General features: G+C 37.3%; 1 protein-coding gene and 1 pseudogene across 1 annotated transcript in view; one reads left to right on the forward strand and one right to left on the reverse strand.

The window, feature by feature from the left end:
- Positions 1-19,788, reverse strand: part of HNF4G (hepatocyte nuclear factor 4 gamma) — a 121,681-nt gene extending 101,893 nt beyond the window's left edge. Inside the window, exon 1 of the mRNA XM_032869166.1 lies at positions 19,711-19,788. The gene's annotated coding sequence lies outside the window, so the exon portion shown is untranslated. The remainder of the gene's footprint in view (positions 1-19,710) is intronic.
- On the forward strand, positions 9,399-9,518 carry LOC116874581 (annotated as a pseudogene).
- Positions 19,789-20,018: the final 230 nt, after the last annotated feature.

Here is a 20,018-nt window from a genome sequence, read left to right on the forward strand (position 1 = left end):
GCTTACTTCCTGGTTGAGAGGTATAAGAGAGGATATAAAAAAAATCATCCAATTTATTCAGGGAAATTTTTATCATAATATGAGCAGAAGATCTAATTTATAAGAATAGTTTAAATTCTTTAAAACTCATTGTTTTCATAACCTTACTTAAATAAAAAGCATGTTTTCAAAATCATATTCACTAATACACAGTAAAGCTCAGGATTTGTGTGTGTGGTGTTTGCATGTGCTGTGCTTACCTAAATTATTTACATGAACTCTATCTTAAACACAGTGCAAAGGTATGGTTCCATGAGGCTCATTAACATACACAAATACCTACCTGTCAGTTGGTAGTGTGTGTTCAGTACTTACTAAATGGGAGGTGATACACATGAGCAAATTCCATGAGAAGTAGAAGTGAAAGGTGTGTGTAGCCAAAGCAGTTCTAATAGTTGTATGCCAATTACATCTCAATTTAAAAAATAGTTATCACTATTTTTATTGTTGTAAGAAAAGTTTAACAGTTTAGGAATGTATTTATGTGGACTAATATAGTTCCATGTATGATAGATGTATACAGAAAGAAAGGGAATCATCTAAGGCAGATGTAACTTGCTAAGTTTTGCCATGAACAGAACACAGTTTCTAAATACAACTTTGTTACTGCTTTCCTAAACTATTTATTCTCTCCCCTTTTGTATAATGAGTATAATTTTCTTACCAATATATAATACAGAAATATTTGTACTGGTATTTTAAATTGATTTTAAACCATAAAAAATTAATATTAGCTAAACATATGTATCCTCTATGATCCAGTAATTCTGTTCTTGAGAATATATCCATTTAAATGAGGGCTCAGGTCCAACAAAAGACATGCAAAGTATGTTCAAGGCAGCTTTATTTGTAATAGCCCCAAACTGGAAACAACCCAAATGTCCATGGACAGTAGACTGAGTAAATTCACTGCTGTTTATACATTCAATGGCATAATGCAGAACAATGAAAAAGAATTAGCTACTAATATATACAGCAACACTCTTAATAGCCAAATTTAACCTGTGTGTAAGTAAGAGCATAATCATATATTTTAGGAACTGGAAATACTCTGGGTGTCAATGGTTACATTTTACATATGTAAACCTTTGAGTGTATGCTTAAGAACAGTTAAAACTCTATTAAAAAAAGTCCTCAGTTAAAAGCAAAAGCAATACAACAATATGTGTCAAAAGCTAAAGAAGGCTGACTTAGTGACTTACTGAGTTAGTAGTAGGGAAAAAAAAATCAATCTGTTTTAAAAAGCTGTGTTCATGTACAAAAATGCATTACAAAATTATGAATAGGGAAAAAAATTAAAATCAACCTATACAACAATAGGCAAACATTGTATTATTTCAATTTAATTTAACAAAAATTATTTCAAATTAATTTAAGGAAAAAAAAGTAATTTAAAAAAATCAGTGAAAAAAATCCAAATACAAATTACTCATGGTGAATAACTATAAAACGAATGCATGCCCATAAACACACTTATATAAAAGACTAGGTAGAAATGTATAAAAAAGAAACTTGTGTGTGCTGAATAATGGAAGATTCAATTTTCATTTTAAAAAATTCTCTGAAGCTGTTATAATTCTCCTCTAATAACAGTAAAAACATGTATAAATATATTCAATATTTCAAGAACTAATTAATGTAAAATGCTACCAAGGGGCAGAAAGGGGATTACACTTCAGATAAAGTAAATGACATAGAGAAGACATAGAGGAAAGCAAAAGTACTAAATTATGCAAAAGGAAAAAATTCTAAGCAAAAAATTCAAATGGCTGTGTAGTTGGGTATAGATTTGTAGAACAGAAAACCAAGGAAGAGAGAATCCTGGCTTCAAAGAACAAACTAAGCCAGATGAGTATCAGGTAAGAGTTTAAGCAGGTAAGTGTTTCAGAATACCATCTCTGCTATTAACTAGCTGTATAATGTCCCTCTAAAAACAAGAACAATAATAACGGAATCATTGGGTTGTTATCCTCATTACTAAATGAGTTAAGGCTGGTGAAACATTTAGAACAATGCCTGCCAATAATAAGTACTCAATTAATATTAGATAATACAACAGGAAGATTAAAGCTTGCAGAAGAAATAAAGATTAATTTCATTTGATTTTTTTCTAAATTTAGCCTTTAAAAATTTTCAAGCTCACCGCTTTATCAGTTATATTTAGTTTGGTAATGATTTTTCTCATTACTCAGAAATTTAATATTAATTTTATCTAGTATTCGCAGAGGCCTGATTCACACAATGGCAGCTTTGTAGAAATTCAACATGATATAGTAGGTACATAAGCAATATATAAACATATAAACAATAGTACTTGTTTCCATGTGAGCCTCACAGCTAATTTTAAAATTTGGAATGTAGTGGTATTAAATGGCTAGAAAAACAGATAAATTACAGCCGGGACGTATTAGGCTCGTGGTTGAGTATTCAACAGAGCTATTATTGCTTCAATAAAAGTCTATCATCTAGACCTAGAATACAGACTGCTTTCCCCACCCCTCAAAGCAAAAATTACAGAACATAAGACACTGTCATGAGGGAGCTTGTACTGCACACGCCCACCCCCCATCTCGGTGGCATTTCTTCAACAATTTCCTGTTCTGTAATTTGTTATATGTTTCTCTCTTTCTTCCCCTTTTATGGTTCTTTTGCTCCTCTATTCTCCATATGAATGGTATGAATGGACAGGTAATGTCCTCCATCTATCATCACCACCCCCCAACAAACGAACACACACACACACACACACATACAAAAAAAGTAGTGGTTTCCAAGGTCTTCATCATCAAGCACAGGAAGAAATGAAAGGTGCTGCTCAGGACAATCCTGACAGGCATGGTGCCTGAGGGCAGATGAATGATCTGGCCCCGTAACAGTCCTCATCAGCTGCAGTAGCAACACCTGGAAGCATACTGGAAATGCAGATTCTCATCTCTAACCAAGAGTCAGAATCTCTGGTGGTCCCCAAAATCTGTGGGGTTATGAGCTCTCAGGTGATTCTGATGCCCACTCAATTTTAAGAATCACTTGTAAATGCCATTCCACATAAACCGCCTCGCAACTAAATCTTCCAAGGAGTGGAAAGTCTAGCAGTGCCATTAACTCTCTGGTGTAAACTAACCCTTGTTAACTCTATCTTCAAACATAATTAAGACAGAAATGATAGGTTTTTGTTTTTCGTAAATGTCAGAAAATATTTTTCCACAAATTGATTAAAAAGTCTTTGAAAACAGAAATCTAACATATCTAATCTGAAAAAAAAACAATTAAAAGTTAAATTGTCCCAAAATTAAATCAAAAATCATCCCAGACGTTGAAAGAGTGGTATACTGAATCTCATTTGAATCACCGTTGGATCCTCACTGAACAACACAATAGCCACTGGCCACATGTGGCTACTGAGCACTTGAACTGGGACGAGTGGAAACTGAAATGTGCTGTTAAACATAAAAATGTACTAGATTTTGAAGGCTTAATCAGAAAAACAATGTAAACTATATCCTTAACAATTTTTATGTTTATATTGAGTCACATGGAAATGATTGCATTTTTGACATACTGGGTTAAATAAACTAGATAATGACAATTATTTTCCCTTGTTTCAACCAGCAGTTACTAATAATCATATCTTAATCCAAACAAAAAAATTATGTCATGAAATATAAAGTTTCAAGTTATTAAAGAAATTTTCAAGATTAAAGAATGTGTCAGACCTTTTTTACTTTATTAAATATTTAGCATTTCCTTTCTTCTCTTGCTCTCCTGGCCTTTGTTTTATCCCTCTTTACAATGTCCACTCAAGTTTCTGCTTGCTGAGACATCTCAGCCAGCTGGACTGACATGATTATCTCCAAACAAAAATAACAATAACTATAACTACAGAAGAACACACAAATCAGAGGAAATGCCTAGAACCCTCTCTGTGGAGGTGACATTTAGACTGAGAAGGAAAGGATGAAGATATTCAGGTCATGTTTATGTGTGGGAGGCTGGGGTGAGTTTGGAAGGAGTTTTGAATGAAAAGGGAAAAGTTGTGAAAAATAACTTGGCTTTTTTTTTTTTTTTGAGAACTGAGAAAACGTGAATGTGACCAGAGGTAAGACAGTGACGAGGGGAAGCCAGAACATCAAATGCCTCAGAGGCTGTAACAAAGGGTCTGGTCTTTATTCCTGGCACAATGGGCAACCAACTGGATGGATTCAGACAGGGGGTGATAGGTTCTTATTGATGTTTTAAGATCACCATTGAAGGAAACACTATGGAAACTGAAAGAACAGTTAATGGGCAGCTGGAGTTGTCCAGGTGTGCAATTATTATGCCTTGGATGACACAGCAGCAGAGAGGGAAGAGGGTATGGAAACTGCAAGGCTCATTTGGAAGTAATATTGGTAGATCTCTAATTCACTGACAAATTAAACCGGTTATGTAAGGAGAAGGCAGAAAAGAAGAATAACTCCTGGCTTATGGTTTAAGCAAAAAATTGAGGTTTTTTTGTTTTGTTTTGTTTGTTTGTCTGTTTTAAATATCAACTTCCAGGATCGTAAGAGAAAATTAAAAATCATGGAGATGAAAAGAAACAGTATTTTCATTCATTTAGTAACTGCCAAGTACTAGAAAATGATTCTGAGTGGTTTCTTCTACTGTTGTTGTCCAATTTTAAGTTTTTCAGGAGCCCTATAAAAGTAGGTAACATTCCTCTAGATGAGAGACAGGCAAACTAAAGCACAAACAAGTTAAGTAACTTGTCAAGGGTCACTCAGTAGTAGCTCAATCTACTGTCTAATTCCCTCTGTCTTAAATGCTTTACACATACCACCCCATACCAAGACTGATAATTTTCTCTAAATCAATGACCTACTGTTCCTAAGATATTTATTACAAGATGGCTAAAGACATAATGCAACCAATTTTCCACAATTTTACAACAGACCACTGGAGTGAGCACACTGCTCCAAACACTGTGATTTTCAATTATATTGTTAGTAAAACAAAAGTGTTTGTGAGGATGAATCGGGGTGGTTTTATTGCATGCTGAGCTGTCAGGATTCTACCTGAGAAACTCTGAAATTATCTGTTTAATGCATCACTTCAAATGCAGAAACTGCCCTTTGCACCTGAGAGGCCTTGTGTGTTTATTTATCTCAACACCAGGGAAGACAGGATGCAGCGCTGGACAGACGGGATGCAGCCATGGATAGACGGGATGTGCAGCCTTGGATAGGAGGGATGCAGCCATGGAGAGCATCGCCGCTCAGAACAAGCCTGGCATTTGGGTACTTACGCTACTAGCATCAATGGTGCTTTGCTGTATGTCTCTTTCCCATTAATTCCAGAAATACATAGTTTATCAGTCCTTGAATTATTGTATATATTCCTTTGTATATCTAATACTTCTTAAACTCAACGCTTCTTAAACTCAGCGCTTCTAAACTACAGTGAGGTATGTATGTCTTACATGAGGTCTTAAACACAGTAGAGAGTAAAATCTGAAAGACGTATTTAAAATGTTTCTCCAAAGTGCAAACACAGTACCTGCCCTATTTTGGAGTTCAGCTTGATTTGGCATTGCTCTTTAACTTCTCATAGTCTCAGTGACACAAATAAACATACATACCCACTGAATTTTCCTCTACTGCTACTTAATCAAAACACTGCATCAGTTACTCAAAGGCCAAGACGGAAATAGTAGTATGTACACATGCAGCATATAGAAATAATCTTGAAAAATAACAGACTTACTGTTCATAGTCTAGATTATTCAGAGAAGATTCATCTTTCTATGTATTATTCAGTGATTCCAGGTGGTAGCCTCAAGCCATATCAGTTTTTTGCCATTTGTCCTAATCAGACTGGTCAAAGGGAGGATGCCATGAAGGCAATAATGACTGTGGATGGGGGTGAGTTTTAAGAGAGAAGAAGGCTTTCTAGACATCAACATGAATGGTTTGGGTTTTGGACTAAGTTAATTTAATTTACAGTCTAAAATAAATATATGCATGAACCAAAAGGAAGATTTAAACGTGTAAAACTGCAGTAAGACTAACTCACTTCACGGTTACCCTGCTGTTATGTGATGAATTGGGCCCTCCCCCTACTCTAACCCCCAACCCTAACCCCCAATACCTCAAAATATGATGGTACTTACGATAAGGTCCTTAAAGAGTAATCAAGGTAAAATATGGATGGTCCCTGACATAAAACTGGTGTCCTTAGAAAAGGAGATTAGGATACAGACATTCACAAAAGGAAAATCAAGACACAGGAGAAAATGGCCATCTCTAAGCCAAGAGAGAGGTCTCAGAAGAAACCAAACCTGCAAACACCTTGATCTTGGATATCTAGGCCCCACAACTATGAGAAAATCAACTTCTGTTGTTAAAACCCCTAGTATTTTGTGAAGGCAGCCCTAGCATACTACCAACACCTACGTTAAAAAATATTTTTTTCATTAATTTTCTTCAAGTAGAAAAAAAAAATTTTTTGAGATAAGTTTTGTATACTTTCCCAATATCTGGAATACACTATATCAAAAAGAAGAGCTATATAAACTCTTGGTGTATATATTTCTATAGAAATTGATTTATATAATTCTTTATTATATATAATCAGTATCCAGGAAAAAGCACTTTGTATATTCCAACATTTACCATAAACCAATTTGAATGAGAATTATTTTTGTATTTATTTCTCCAACTATTTTGCTAGTTCCTAAACTCTAGGGATTCTATTTACTCCTTATACTACTTAAGCCACTACATGTTTTGTACATAATATTCACTCAAAAAACTCTTGCCTAATTATAAACCTTTTAAATGAAGGATACATTTTTATCATAGCTACTTATTTCAAATATACAAGTTATCAATTCAGTTTCACAAAATGAAACATCAGGTTTTGGACTCACGTATAAGGAAAAATATGTGCTTTATATAGGTAGAAAATGACAATGTTACTCAAAACTGTTTTAGGCTTATATAAAAGAACTATGTATTATGCATACATATTATTTATTCTTCTTTATAATTTAAGTGTTTAATGCAGTTTGAGGACATATATCAAAAATAGTCTACTCAGATAACAATTACTCTACAAGTTGTATAAGTTTCAACTTTCTGGGAACCAGTGCATAATAGAAGAAAAATTCATAAGCCATGTGGTAACAAAAAGTAGTTCAGTATATACTATATATGCTAGGTATACATATCTTTACATTTCCTATTTAACATATCCATAATTTCAGGTAGCAGGATTCTTTGTCCAGAAAGAAGCTGATCAACTAAACTAAGAAAGGAAAATCATCTTTTAAACATTCTAGGCCTGGGGCACCTGGGTGGCTCAGTGGGTTAAGCCATTGCCTTCGGCTCAGGTCATGATCTCAGGGTCCTGGGATCAAGCCCCGCATCGGGCTCTCTGCTCAGCAGTGAGCCTGCTTCCTCCTCTCTCTCTGCCTGCCTCTCTGCCTGCTTGTGATCTCTCTCTGTCAAATAAATAAATAAAATCTTTAATATATATATATATATATATATATTAAACACTCTAGGCCTTTTAAATTGTATGCCTTCCTTCTTAAGAAGTTTCATTATCAAATAATCATAATTTAAGAGACTTTTCAACTAATACTTATCCCTAACACCTGAAGAGAAGGTAATAATTACAATTACAATTAAGTTAATATTCAAAATGCTTCAATTCATTGTGCAAAACTAGTTAAAATTCTTAAAGTCCACCCCTTAAAAGCCTCAGGTTTTACGTCATCAAACATGTGCCTATTATAATTGTTATCCCTGATTTTAATAAATTATCTACGATTAAAAGCTCCAGTTTAGTGTTGTACTATCTATTCCAGCTTGATTCAGGCATCAGTCCACCAAGGTGTTTGTCTACATACGCAGTTATTAGTAAGTTACCTTAACCTGAGAGATGCTCAAATGAGTCCAGTGAAATGAGTGATATGCTTCATATGAATAAGGATGGGACACAAAATATGAAGAAAATAAAATTACTTTATTTCATTATTAGCCTGAAAAGATACTGTGAAAACTGAGGAAATCAACTGCGTAACATCTCTGTAAGAGGAATCTAAACTCTGGAGGCGAACGGCCTTGATTCACCCCTGATGCTTACATTTAACTAGCTGTGCAGTCTCAGCTACGTCTTTACCTCTTTGCCTCAGTTTCCTCATCTGCACAATGGAGATAGTAATAGTCTATACCTTATGGTGTTAGTGTAAAGACTAAATGATTTACGTGAAGCACTGAGAGCCCAGCACACAGAAAATATTTAATAAATGGTCACTAGTCATGGTAGTTAACGGTAATAGTAAGTTATGGGTATGTGCTTATATCTATATGTATGTATACGAAACCTACAGAAGCAGGATAAATATATAGAAATATTAACATGATATAGAGAGGATACAAATGAGCAAGTGATCTCAGTATCTGTCTCATGTCCGACTCTATATTGGATACTTTAAATGCTGTCTCATTTAGCTTTTTTTTTTTTTTTTTTTTTTAAGTAGGCTCTCTATGCCCAGAATGGGGCTTGAATTCTTGACCCAGAGATTAAGAGTCGCATACTCTACCAAATGATCCAGCCAGCCGCGCCTCCTTTAACCAACACACTGTGCGCATGAGCAAGGCGGGGCTCAGAACACTTGGCTAACATCCTCATAGCCCTACAGGTTTGAGTCAAGTCTGTTTGACTTGATAGACTGGATCTTCTTTCCATTGCCCCAAACTACCTAAATCGCATACATTTGATGAGAAGGGCTTTGCAAATATGCTTCAAAAGACCCTCTGGCATTCCAGATTAATCAGTGAGAAAACAGCAGTCCCATGCTAAATCTGCATAGATATATTTCACAGTACCTGAGCAGTTCTTAAAGTGATTTTGAAATGATTACACAGAAGATATACAGATAACACAGCAATGTGTATGGACACACTAAACATAATTATTAATTTGCTTTTACATACTTGGTAAGAGGGTATTTGAATATGAATAAATCCCTTATTTGAAGTATGAATATCTCTTTACCATGAAAAGAAGCCACAGAAATTAAAGATGGATGAAATTTCCAAAAAAGGAGCAAATGTGGAAATGTCAAAACTTCCAAGAGAGGAAAGGAAAGGAAAGGAAAGGAAAGGAAAGGAAAGGAAAGAAAGAAAGAAAGAAAGAAAGAGAAAGAAAGAAGACAGACATAAATTGTGAGCTTGTTCAGCATGTAATTTTTTTCATGTTTCTGAGGTTGACAAAGGGTGCATGTCAGTGGTATGGGAAAACAAGTCAGGGTCCTGAACAGGACAAAAGAAATCAAATATACTGAACCAAAGAATTATGTTTAAAAACTTCCTGTTAGCTTTGCGCAGTGGCAGTATCGTAGCCAATGAGGTTTATCCGAGGCGCGATTATTGCTAATTAAAAACTTCCTGTTATCTTTGAATTTCTCAAGAGAAATTTTTTAAAAAATTAAAATAAAAAAAAAACTGGGTCATCCTATATGTTTCTTTAGCAAATTAACTAACAAATACATATAATTTTACTTTATTCATCTAGAATCAGCTTACAAATAAAGGACAACTAAAAACATTCAGAGTCTACAAAATCCTCTGAGATTCTGGAATTTTTGTACCACATTGACTGTGAATTGTCATTTTCAAAGAATAACTATACTCCCAAACCTTTACCAGGGTCTACTATACCATTTCCCAGAACTCAGCAGGACCCTATCCCCTGCCCTGCTGGGAGAGTGTACTCCTTACAGACCAACACAACTATCACTCTTGCATCACACATTAAATTCAGACACACACACACACACACACACACACTCACTAAAAAGACATTGGCTCAAAATCCAAAAACCCATATTTAATACTGGCTGCACATGCTTCCAAGTCTTTGTCTTCCCATGGCTGTCAAAGGACTTAAATAAAATAATGTAGGGGAAAGCACCACAAATCATACATATAAAAGAATTCTATAAACTGTAAAGCAAGTATTAGTATCATTATTGTTATTATACTGATATTTATTAATCTTAGTGCTCACAAAAAAAAAGTCTAAATTCCATAGCATGGCATAAAAAAGTGTCTATGTTCAGACTGCTTCCTATTTTTATAAAATTACTTTCCACCACCTTTTCCTATATTACCACACATCAGGGTCTCATAAAGCCATAAAACTAACTTTATTTTTTTTTTCATTTGCACAAGCTATTCTTTTTTTAATGACTGAAATATCATTTACTGTCTTCTTCTTTTGGTCAAATCCTAGCCCTTGTATAAACATAAATTCATATGGAGGAGAATAAACTATCTGATAAAGGACTTGTAGCTATACTATATATAGAACTCTTACAATTCGATAGTAAGAAAACAACTCAATTTTTAAAAGGTGGGTAGACAATCAATGAGAGACTATGGACTCTGAGAAACAAACTGAGGGTTTTGGAGGGCTTGGGGGTTGCTGCTGGGTGAGCCTCCTTAATAAGGAGGGCACGGATTGCATGGAGCACTGGGTGTGGTGCATAAACAATGAATTTTGGATCACTAAAAAAGAATTAAAAAATTAAATTTTAAAAAAATTTAGAAAACACACACACACAAAAGGTAGATGGAGATGCATAGGGTTTGAACAAAACTTCACCAAAGAAAATACATGCATGTACATAAGCTCATGAAAAAAATGCTCAGATTCATTACTCATTAGGGAAATGCAAATTAAAACCACAAAGAGATCTCATTACATAACTTTTAGAATGTCTAAAATTAAAAGACTGGGCATACCAAGTGTTGGTAAGAATGTAAAGAAACGAGAACTACTAGTGGGAACATAAAGTGGTACAAGGGAACAAGTTTGACAGTTTCTTCCATAGAATCCAGCCATTATACTTCTCAGTAATTACGGATGACCTTTGAACAACACAGGTGTTAGGGACACTGACTCCACACACACACGCAGTTGAAAATCAACATCTCACTTTTGACTTCCCAAAACCTAACTACTTATAGTCTACTGTTAACTGGAAGTCTTACCAATAGCATAAACCATCGATTAACAGATAGTTTGTATATTATATGTATTTAATACTAGATTCTTAAAATAAAGGAAGCTAGAGAAAAGAAAATGTTATTAAGAAAATCAGGGGCTCCTGGGTGGCTCAGTGGGTTAAGCCTCTCCCTTCAGCTCAGGTCATGATCTCAGGGTCCTGGGACTGAGCCCTGCATTGGGCTCTCTGCTCAGCAAGAAGTCAGCATCCCGCCCCCCGCCCGCCTGACTCTCTGACTACTTGTGAACTGTCTCAAATAAATAAATAAAATCTTAAAAAAGAAGAAGAAAATCATAAGGAGGAGAAAATATATTTATAGTACTGTACTGTATTTATTTAAAAAAATCCACAAAAAAGTGGGTCTGTGCAGTTCAAACCCATGTTGTTCAAAGGTCAACTGTATACAAAACAAATGAAAGGATATGTCCACACAAAGATCTTGTACAAGAATGTTCACAGTCCCTTTATTTGCAAAAGCCAAAACTAAAACAAAAATGACACTCCAAATGTTCATCAACAGGTCAACGAATAAACAAACTGTAGCATATCTTTGCAGTGTCATGCTATTCAAAAAGCAAGCAAACAAAGAGAGAAGCATTGATAAATGCAACAAAATGAATGATTCTTAAAATAATTATGCTAAGTGAAAGAACCCAGACACAAAAGAATACTGTGTGATTTCACAGATCTAAAATTCTAGAAAATACAAACTAATGTGCAGGGGCAGAAAGTGTATCAGTGGTTATCTGAGTAAGGAGCAGGAGGCAGGGTTTACAAAGGAGTCTGAAGAAACCTTTAGGGATATTAGCTATATTTACTACCTTTATGGTGATTGTTTCACTAGTATAAACATACGTCAAAACTTTTCAAATCGTGCACTTTAAATATGTGCAATTTATTCTGTCGATTGTACTTCATGTATCAGTTTTTTAAAAAAGAAATTAGCTACTGATACATAAACTTAGACAATGGGATCTCAAAATTATTATGCTGAGAAAAAGGAGGACACGAAGGTGTATATGACACTATCGTATTTATATATTATTCTGGAAAAGGCAACACTGGAAACAGAAATCGCATCAGTGGTTGCTGCAGAGAGGAGGAAGGGTCTGCCTGCTAAAAGGCATAAGGGAATTTGGGGTAAAGTAGGCATAGAAATGTTATACCTCTTCATCGTGGTACTGGTTGTATAACTGCATACATCTGTCAAAAATCACTGACGGGACACCTGGGTGACTCAGTTGGTTAAGCGGCTGCCTTCAGCTCAGGTCATGATCCCAGGGTCCTGGGATGGAGTCCCGCATCAGGCTCCCTGCTCAGCAGGAAGTCTGCTTCTCCCCCTGCCTGCTGTTCACCCTGCTCGTGCTCTCTCTCTCTCTCTCTCTCTGACAAATAAATAAATAGTCTTTAAAAAAAAAAAAAAAGAAAACTCAATGTACGCTTAAAAAGGATGGACTTTATGCAATGTAAATTCTATCTCAATATAATTCTCAATGTAATTTTTCCTCAATTTTAATAAATTATATCCCTCTTGACTTAAAAATAAAGAATTCATATGTCATATCTTGTATAATTTACTCTAAGAAAATTTAGTGGACCTTTTGGTAGGTTTCTATAAGCCTCCAATACTCAACATTTGCACTTACACAGTAATGGTTTTTTTATTCATAATTCCAACCAGACATGAAAAATTTAGGAATCATTTCTAGTCACTGCTTTAGCCCCAATAGAGAATACAGTACTTGAAAATTAGGTTTTTAATAAGCATTTTAATCCCATTGTTGGTATTTCACCTTCCTTCTCTATTATAGTTGTTTGATTCAGTAAACACACTTTCATTAAGCTTCAGCTAAATGCCCAGCTAAAGAAGTGGGCAAGAACAAAACAGTTCCTACCCTCAGAAGCCCAACAGTCAGCTTGGGAGAACGATCATCAAACATCCAACTCCAATGTGTGGTGAAGCTAGCAACTTGTCTTGCCAGGGAAGCAATGAGATATAAGGAAATGGATATATTGGATCAGGAGTCAGGAAAGATTTTAAAATTTGTTTTGTTTTGTTTTGTTTTGTTTTGTTTTGTTTTGTTTTTTAAGCAAAGACCTGCAAGGTAAGTGGAAGTTGGCTAGAGTGATGGGGGGTGGGGAGGAGATGATGTTGGTGGTGGCTAAGAGTGTCAGAAGGAATAGAAACCATACTTTGAAGGCACCAAGCACAGTGCATTTGAGGAACTAAGAGATTTATTCCAGCTGAAGACTAAAGTAAGGGATCTCAAGGAAAGAGAGAGGAAGCTTTAAATGGAAATCATGGACCAATTCATCTGGCACTTCATGCTAAGGGCATTAAGAAGTTAACAAGTTGTTTTAAATGGAGGGGAAAAATCCTGAAACAAACAAACAAACAATGATCCAATCTATCTTCTCTACATCTCCCCACCTGTTCTCTGGGAAACTGACTGGAGGCTGGCAAGACGAGGAAAGGAGAACAGCTGGTTGTTGCAAAAATTTGGATTAGAAAAACTAATTATATTGCTGAAAATTAGCCCCAAATAGAAAAACAATATCCTCCCTATCTCCCCTCCTAAGAATCTGACTCAAATGCTAACAGTCGGTCTTAAGGGAAAAAAAAGAAGGAGAACTTTCATAACCCAAACTATTGCTAGACTTCTGGGGGCTCCCCACTGCCTAGAGGACATAGCTCAATCTTTGGCACCGAGTCACAATCTGGCCCAGTGTTGCTTCTCCACATCATCCCTTGCCATACCATCTACTCCAATTGTAACTACCTCTGCCCCAAATGCCTTTCGGATGTAGAAAAGATCCCTGCTCAACAACATCTAATCAGAACATCATTAACTCCTCTCTAGGCGACTCAAGTTAAGTGTATTCTATGTGTTTCCATTTTCCATGGTATTTCTATGGTTTTTGGTTTTGTTTTTTTTTTAAGATTTTATTTATTTGACAGAGAGAGATCACAAGTAGGCAGAGAGGCAGGCAGAGAGAGAGAGGGAAGCAGACTCCCCATTGAACAGAGAGCCCGATGCCAGGCTCGATCCCAGGACCCTGAGATCATGACCTGAGCAGAAGGCAGAGGCTTAACCCACTGAGCCACCCAGGCACCCCGGTATTTCTATGTTGGTTTTTTTTTTTGAAAGATTTTATTTATCCATTGGACAGACAGTAGTAGTGGACACAAGTAGGCAGAGAGGCAGGCAGAGAGAGAGAGAGGAAGAGAAGCAGGCTCCCCGCTGAGCAGAGAGCCCAATGCGGGACTCCATCACAGGACCTTGGGATCATGACCTGAGCTGAAGGCAGTGGCTTTAACCCACTGAGCCACCCAGGCACCCCCAGTATTTCTATGTTTTATACTAATAGAACAGTTGTCACCTTACATTATAGACGATTATATGTATTGGTCTTCTAAGTAGATTATTTTGTTTGAGGGCAGAGATACTATTCATATTTGTATTCTAGACATCTAGTACAGTATATATAACTTAATTTGTGCTAAATTAATATGTATCAACTTTATGTGCAACTCACAGCCATGATGTCTGAAACAAGAAAGCACAAAACAAATGAACAAAGAGTGGGACAGATATCATAATCTTAAGTAAGCTAAAAGCACAAGCAAAACACAACACAGTATGTGACCTAGAGGAACAATACTCAAAGATTCAAAATATTAAAAAATACTAAATTACTGGGCCCAGATGACGTTATTAGCCAATACTGTAGATGAGATAGGGACACACTACTTAGATGTTTATGATGACTTTTTGCTATCACAGATAAATGTGGTTCTTCTATATTTGAAATAGAGTATAGGGAAAGTATCAAGCATTCAACAAGGAAAATGCTTAATATAAATAACACAATAATTAATACACATACATTTTGTGAGTAATTACTATTATTCTCATAAACTCAGGCAAGAAACAATAAATTACTCGGGGATACACAGCTAGCAGAGAGCAAGGCTGAGATTTGTGTCCAGATCTCAATGATCCAAAGCCCATGTTCTAACCATTCAACATACTCAGGGCAATCTTTTACACTGCTTAGCTGAAAAGCCCCCATGAAGTCAGGAGCTATGTCTATCTTATACATCTGAGGCCCATTAGAGGGCTTAGGCAGGTCTCTAGAGCTCCATAAACTCTTGAAGACATATGTAATTTGTTTGTGTATGTAAATACAATTTCTCTAGAGAGAGGGTCAATAAAAACAGGTGACACTTATGAACAACTTACTATAAATCAAGTAGTATTTTAGATGCATTATCTCATTCTATCAAAACAATAGCAGCAACACAGAATACATACTGGGTACTTAATATATGCCAAATCATTGTTCTAATGTTTTCATGTATTAACATATATAATCAGCATACCAATTTTATGAGATATGTATTATAACTCTATACACTTCAAAAATGAGGATGGTGGACTTTACAAGTCCCTTAACCTCTGCTCCCCTTTTAGTAAATGGTGGGACAGGGATATAAACATCTCTGTATGACAAAAAAGCCTCCTTTCTTGGCTTATATGCCATGAGCTGGTCATCCTCAAAGACCTTCATGTCCTTCATGTCCTTCATGTCCTTCAAAATGTTAAGGAAAGTCACAAAATAGAAAAAAAAATAAAGGAACTTCTTATGCATTTTCCAGAAAACCATCTTGACAAACCCAACGGTTTTATGCCAACACATCAGAGGCTAATTTTCCCACGCATAGAGCATGTATTAAATATATGTATTAATACAGTATCATGTATTGTATACATATGAAGTGTAAGTTAGGAGTACAGGCAATAAAGCAGATCTGTTCTTGATGGTGTACCCATAATGAATGGGCAAGATAGTACTGAGTTACAAAGGTACTTACTTATATAAGCAAATGTGTTTATATACAGCTATCAATACATCAGGAGTAAGGTTGCTGTGAGCTCTTACAGACATTTTGTGTCTTCCCCAGGGAACACTCAGACAAGAATAAGGGAACATAGCTTGGGCTGGGGGAGTGGGGGATCAAGGTTTCAGTTCTCACTTCCCCCTTAGTTGGTCACCTTGTGCAATGAGCAACCTGATGACCAGGTAGAGCAGCCATGGTTACTCTCCTGGCCTAGAGCCATGGTGCCTGGATTTGAATCTCCAGTTTTATCACCTGTAGATGTGTAACTTCAGTAGAGTTTTTAAATTTCTCTATGCTTTATTTTTCCTCATCTGGGAATAGGAAAATTATTGGTATGAACTGTAGAAATTTGTTTAAAGAATCTAGAAGGAAAAAATGCATGTAAATGGCTTAAAACAGTTCAGCATGTATTAAGAATTCAGTAAATATTAGCTATATATATACACACACATATATGTATTTGTGTGTGTGTGTATTATATTCCTATATAGGTTGTCCAGCTATAAGAGTAAGCCATACTTGAAGCATTCCTTTTGTCTGTGTGAGCTTATTACTAGCAATAGGGGACAATTCCTACATGGAGGGTGAACAGAAGTGATTCTACCCAAAGGTATCATTGTATACCATCTATAGCTTAAGGATCCAAAGCTATGATATCTCATTTAAAACTGTGTTTTCAAGTGTATGGAATCCTCTTTTATGAAGGTGGCAAACATGGAAGTCAAGAGCCAAAAATCACAACAGCAAACACTAGGCACATACATGTTTGTAACATAGAAATTCTCACTTATCATGTACCAGTACCTCTAGCCATTTAGTAAATGGATAGATAGTAACAAAGGCAATGGCATCCTTTACAAGCTCAAAATGAGATGGTATTTTGAAATGCATGTAATTCCCTTTCTATTTTATTAATTTTTTAAAAATCTATTTATTTACTTTATTTATTTATTTGAGAGAGTGCATGAGAGCCAGGCGGGGGGGGGGGGGGAGGGGGATGGGCAGAGGAAGGGGGAGAATTGTAAGCAGGTTCAACACTCAGCAATGAGCCCAACATGGGGCTCAATCTCACAACCGAGATCACGACCTAAGCTGAAATCAAGAGTCTAGGCTTAACCAAGTGAGCCACCTAGGCGCCCCTCTATTATATTTTTAAAACAAAATTCCCAAACTCTCTAAGTCAGATTTTCCAAGACTGGTTTATATAATTTCCAAATTATAAAACTCCAACAATGACAAATCACTTCTTCAATCAGACTGGCAACACTTTATTTTTTTTTTTAAAGATTTTATTTATTTATTTGAGAAAGAGACAGTGAGAGAGAACATGAGTGAGGAGAAGGTCAGAGGGAGAAGCAGACTCCCCATGGAGCTGGGAGCCCGATGTGGGACTTGATCCCGGGACCCCGGGATCATGACCTGAGCCGAAGGCAGTCGTCCAACCAACCGAGCCACCCAGGCGTCCCGACTGGCAACACTTTAAACACATAGTATCATCCAGTGTTGGCAAGAACATGGTAAATACACTGTAGGTACTTAAGAAGGTTCCTTGCAATACCTATAGAATTTAAAGTGAATATCCCCCTAGAGCCAGCAATTCTCTTCCCAGAATAAATCTATCTCCTTGAAAAAATAATGTACATAGACATTTACTACATCACTATTTGTAAGGTCAAGATTTCAGTCCTCACTTCCTCCTCAGCTGGTCACCCCTGGGCAGTGAGCCATCCTATGAACAAGTGAATATTCTGGGAGATACTGGTTGGCTATGTTGGGTAGATATATTTAAAAAAAAAAAAAAAAAAAAGAATCTTCATATATTGACAGAGAAATATTTGAAAAATATTAAATGAAAAATAAATTTCAGAACACTGGTAGAATATGAGCCATTAACCATTTTTTTGAAATAATGAAAGGAAAATTTCTGTGGTTACGTATGTAAAGGGAAACAAACCGTGCCATCAATGGTGGTTACACATATGAAGTAGAATAGGGAAGGCGGTTCACTTTATATTTTACCATAGTATTCATGTTGCTTTATTACTTTTGGAATTCACAGAAATAACAAAAATTTTCAAAGAAATGGGGCACACAAAAACAAAGTTATTTACATGTGGGTATTAAAAAAAATCTTAGCAATCACCAAAATTAATTTGCGCTGTTCCATATGCTTAGAATCACAGCTACAGAATAAAAGGCTTGTAAGATCTTAATACACATATGTAGTAAAAGTGGTGTTGTGTTACCTTCATAAAGTATGTTGAGAAAAATTCTGTATTTCTAGCCCATAAGTGGAACTTAAGGAGAAATGGAAAGAAGAGAACAACAGCTCTCAATTTCCATTCCACTTTTGTTTTTAAGATTTTCTTTAACGTAATCTCTACACCCAACATGGGGATTGAACTCACGAACCCCAAGCCCAAGAGTCACCTCCTCTATGAACTCAGCCAGCCAGGCGGCCCTTTACTACATTTTGAAACGAGACAAATGGGTAGTTCACCACCAACCACTCTTAGCGCCCTCTCCTCCACTGTCTCCTACAAATGGAACCAGGCAGGAGTCAACTCCGCCTCTAACTTCAAACACAATAAATAGATCAGGTGGCTTCATGAGGAGTCCACAGAAGAGGAAAAGAGGAAGGTGTGGTGAGAGGGTGGGGACAGCAGGATTATTATGTAAAAATAGTGATAGCTGGAGAGGAAGAATATTTTAACAATGAATAAATGTTTGTGGAGAAGAGAGAAGATACCTGTAAAACGAATGGAAAAGTGGGAAAAGGAACAAAACAAAAACAGGAAATGTTGCTATCAATGAGGCGGCCAGCTTTCAGGACATCCCTTTAGGTTGTCCTTCTGCATTCTTCACCCTCTAGCCCCTGGTGTCAAATCAAAGTTTACTGAAGGTTGCAGGCTGGAGAGGGGTCCTTTGACTCTATTTTGGACAAGGCTCATGAACAAGCGGATCAGGTGGGAAAGCACATATATTCAATTCAAAGATCTTATCGGGTGTTGGCTTATTCCCCTTAGACGTGGAATGATTTTGCTTAACTGGTGCACTGTCCAAACAAGCTTCTAAGGGACATCTCTTTCCCAAGGAAGCTACAATGGTTTAAATAGAATTGTACATATTTATGTAACTATTACATACACATACATAGTTTGCTTCTCAAATAATACTGCAGCAGCGTCACCGGAAGATACCCAGTCCCAAAACGTCTTTGTGGGAGAACACACAGAAGCTGAGCAGGGGGCTGGGGTGATGCTCCAGGTCCCAGCATCTCCCCCACGAACCTCCCCGGCCCGTAGACATCCATATGCCATAGCCTTGCCCCAGACCACAAACAAAACAAAACAAAACTCCACCAAAGCCCCCAGAAACCTGGCAACCACGTGACCCACCGACGGCACCAAAGCTTTCTCGCCCAAACAAATCCAACTTTTATTTTACTTTTCCCGGGTGGACGGCCTGCGCATGCCCCCCACTGCCTCTCCTGCAGCCCTTTCTTCTTCGCTCCACCGCAGGCTGCGGGAGGCCTCGGGGTATCTACTTTCATCCCTGCCCGGCGTAGGAATCCTAAGGCTCAGCCCCTCGCGGCCGGGCGGGGGCCCCTCCTTCAGCAGCCCAAGGGGCGCCGAGACTCCTCCTGCCCGACACCAGCCGGGAGCGGTGGACTCCGGCTCAGCCCCCAGCGCGCGGCGCGGGCCGAGGAACTTACCTGCGCGGAGGCGCTCCCGGAGCTCCCGCGTCGGTCAGCTGCGCCGCAGCCGCCGCATCTCCCAGCAGCAGGTCCCCCCCCACCCACCCACCCCAGCAGCGGTGTCCGGTGCCGCACTTTTCCGAGCTTGGGAAGTTGGCGGAAAGCGCGGAGGTGGGAGGTGGGAGGTGGGGGTGGGGCTGGGTGATCTGGGAGAGGAGGCTTAAGGATTTTGTTTGTTTGTTTGTTTGTTTGTCTGGATCTCTAGCGAAGACTTTTGACCATATGCTGAAGAATATTAGTTTTGCTCGATGGCGACAAGGCAGCGG

This window comes from Lontra canadensis, unplaced genomic scaffold (genome assembly GCF_010015895.1).
Source record: "Lontra canadensis isolate GAN:19392208 unplaced genomic scaffold, GSC_riverotter_1.0 scaffold37, whole genome shotgun sequence".
Classification (NCBI taxonomy): Eukaryota; Metazoa; Chordata; class Mammalia; order Carnivora; family Mustelidae; genus Lontra; species Lontra canadensis.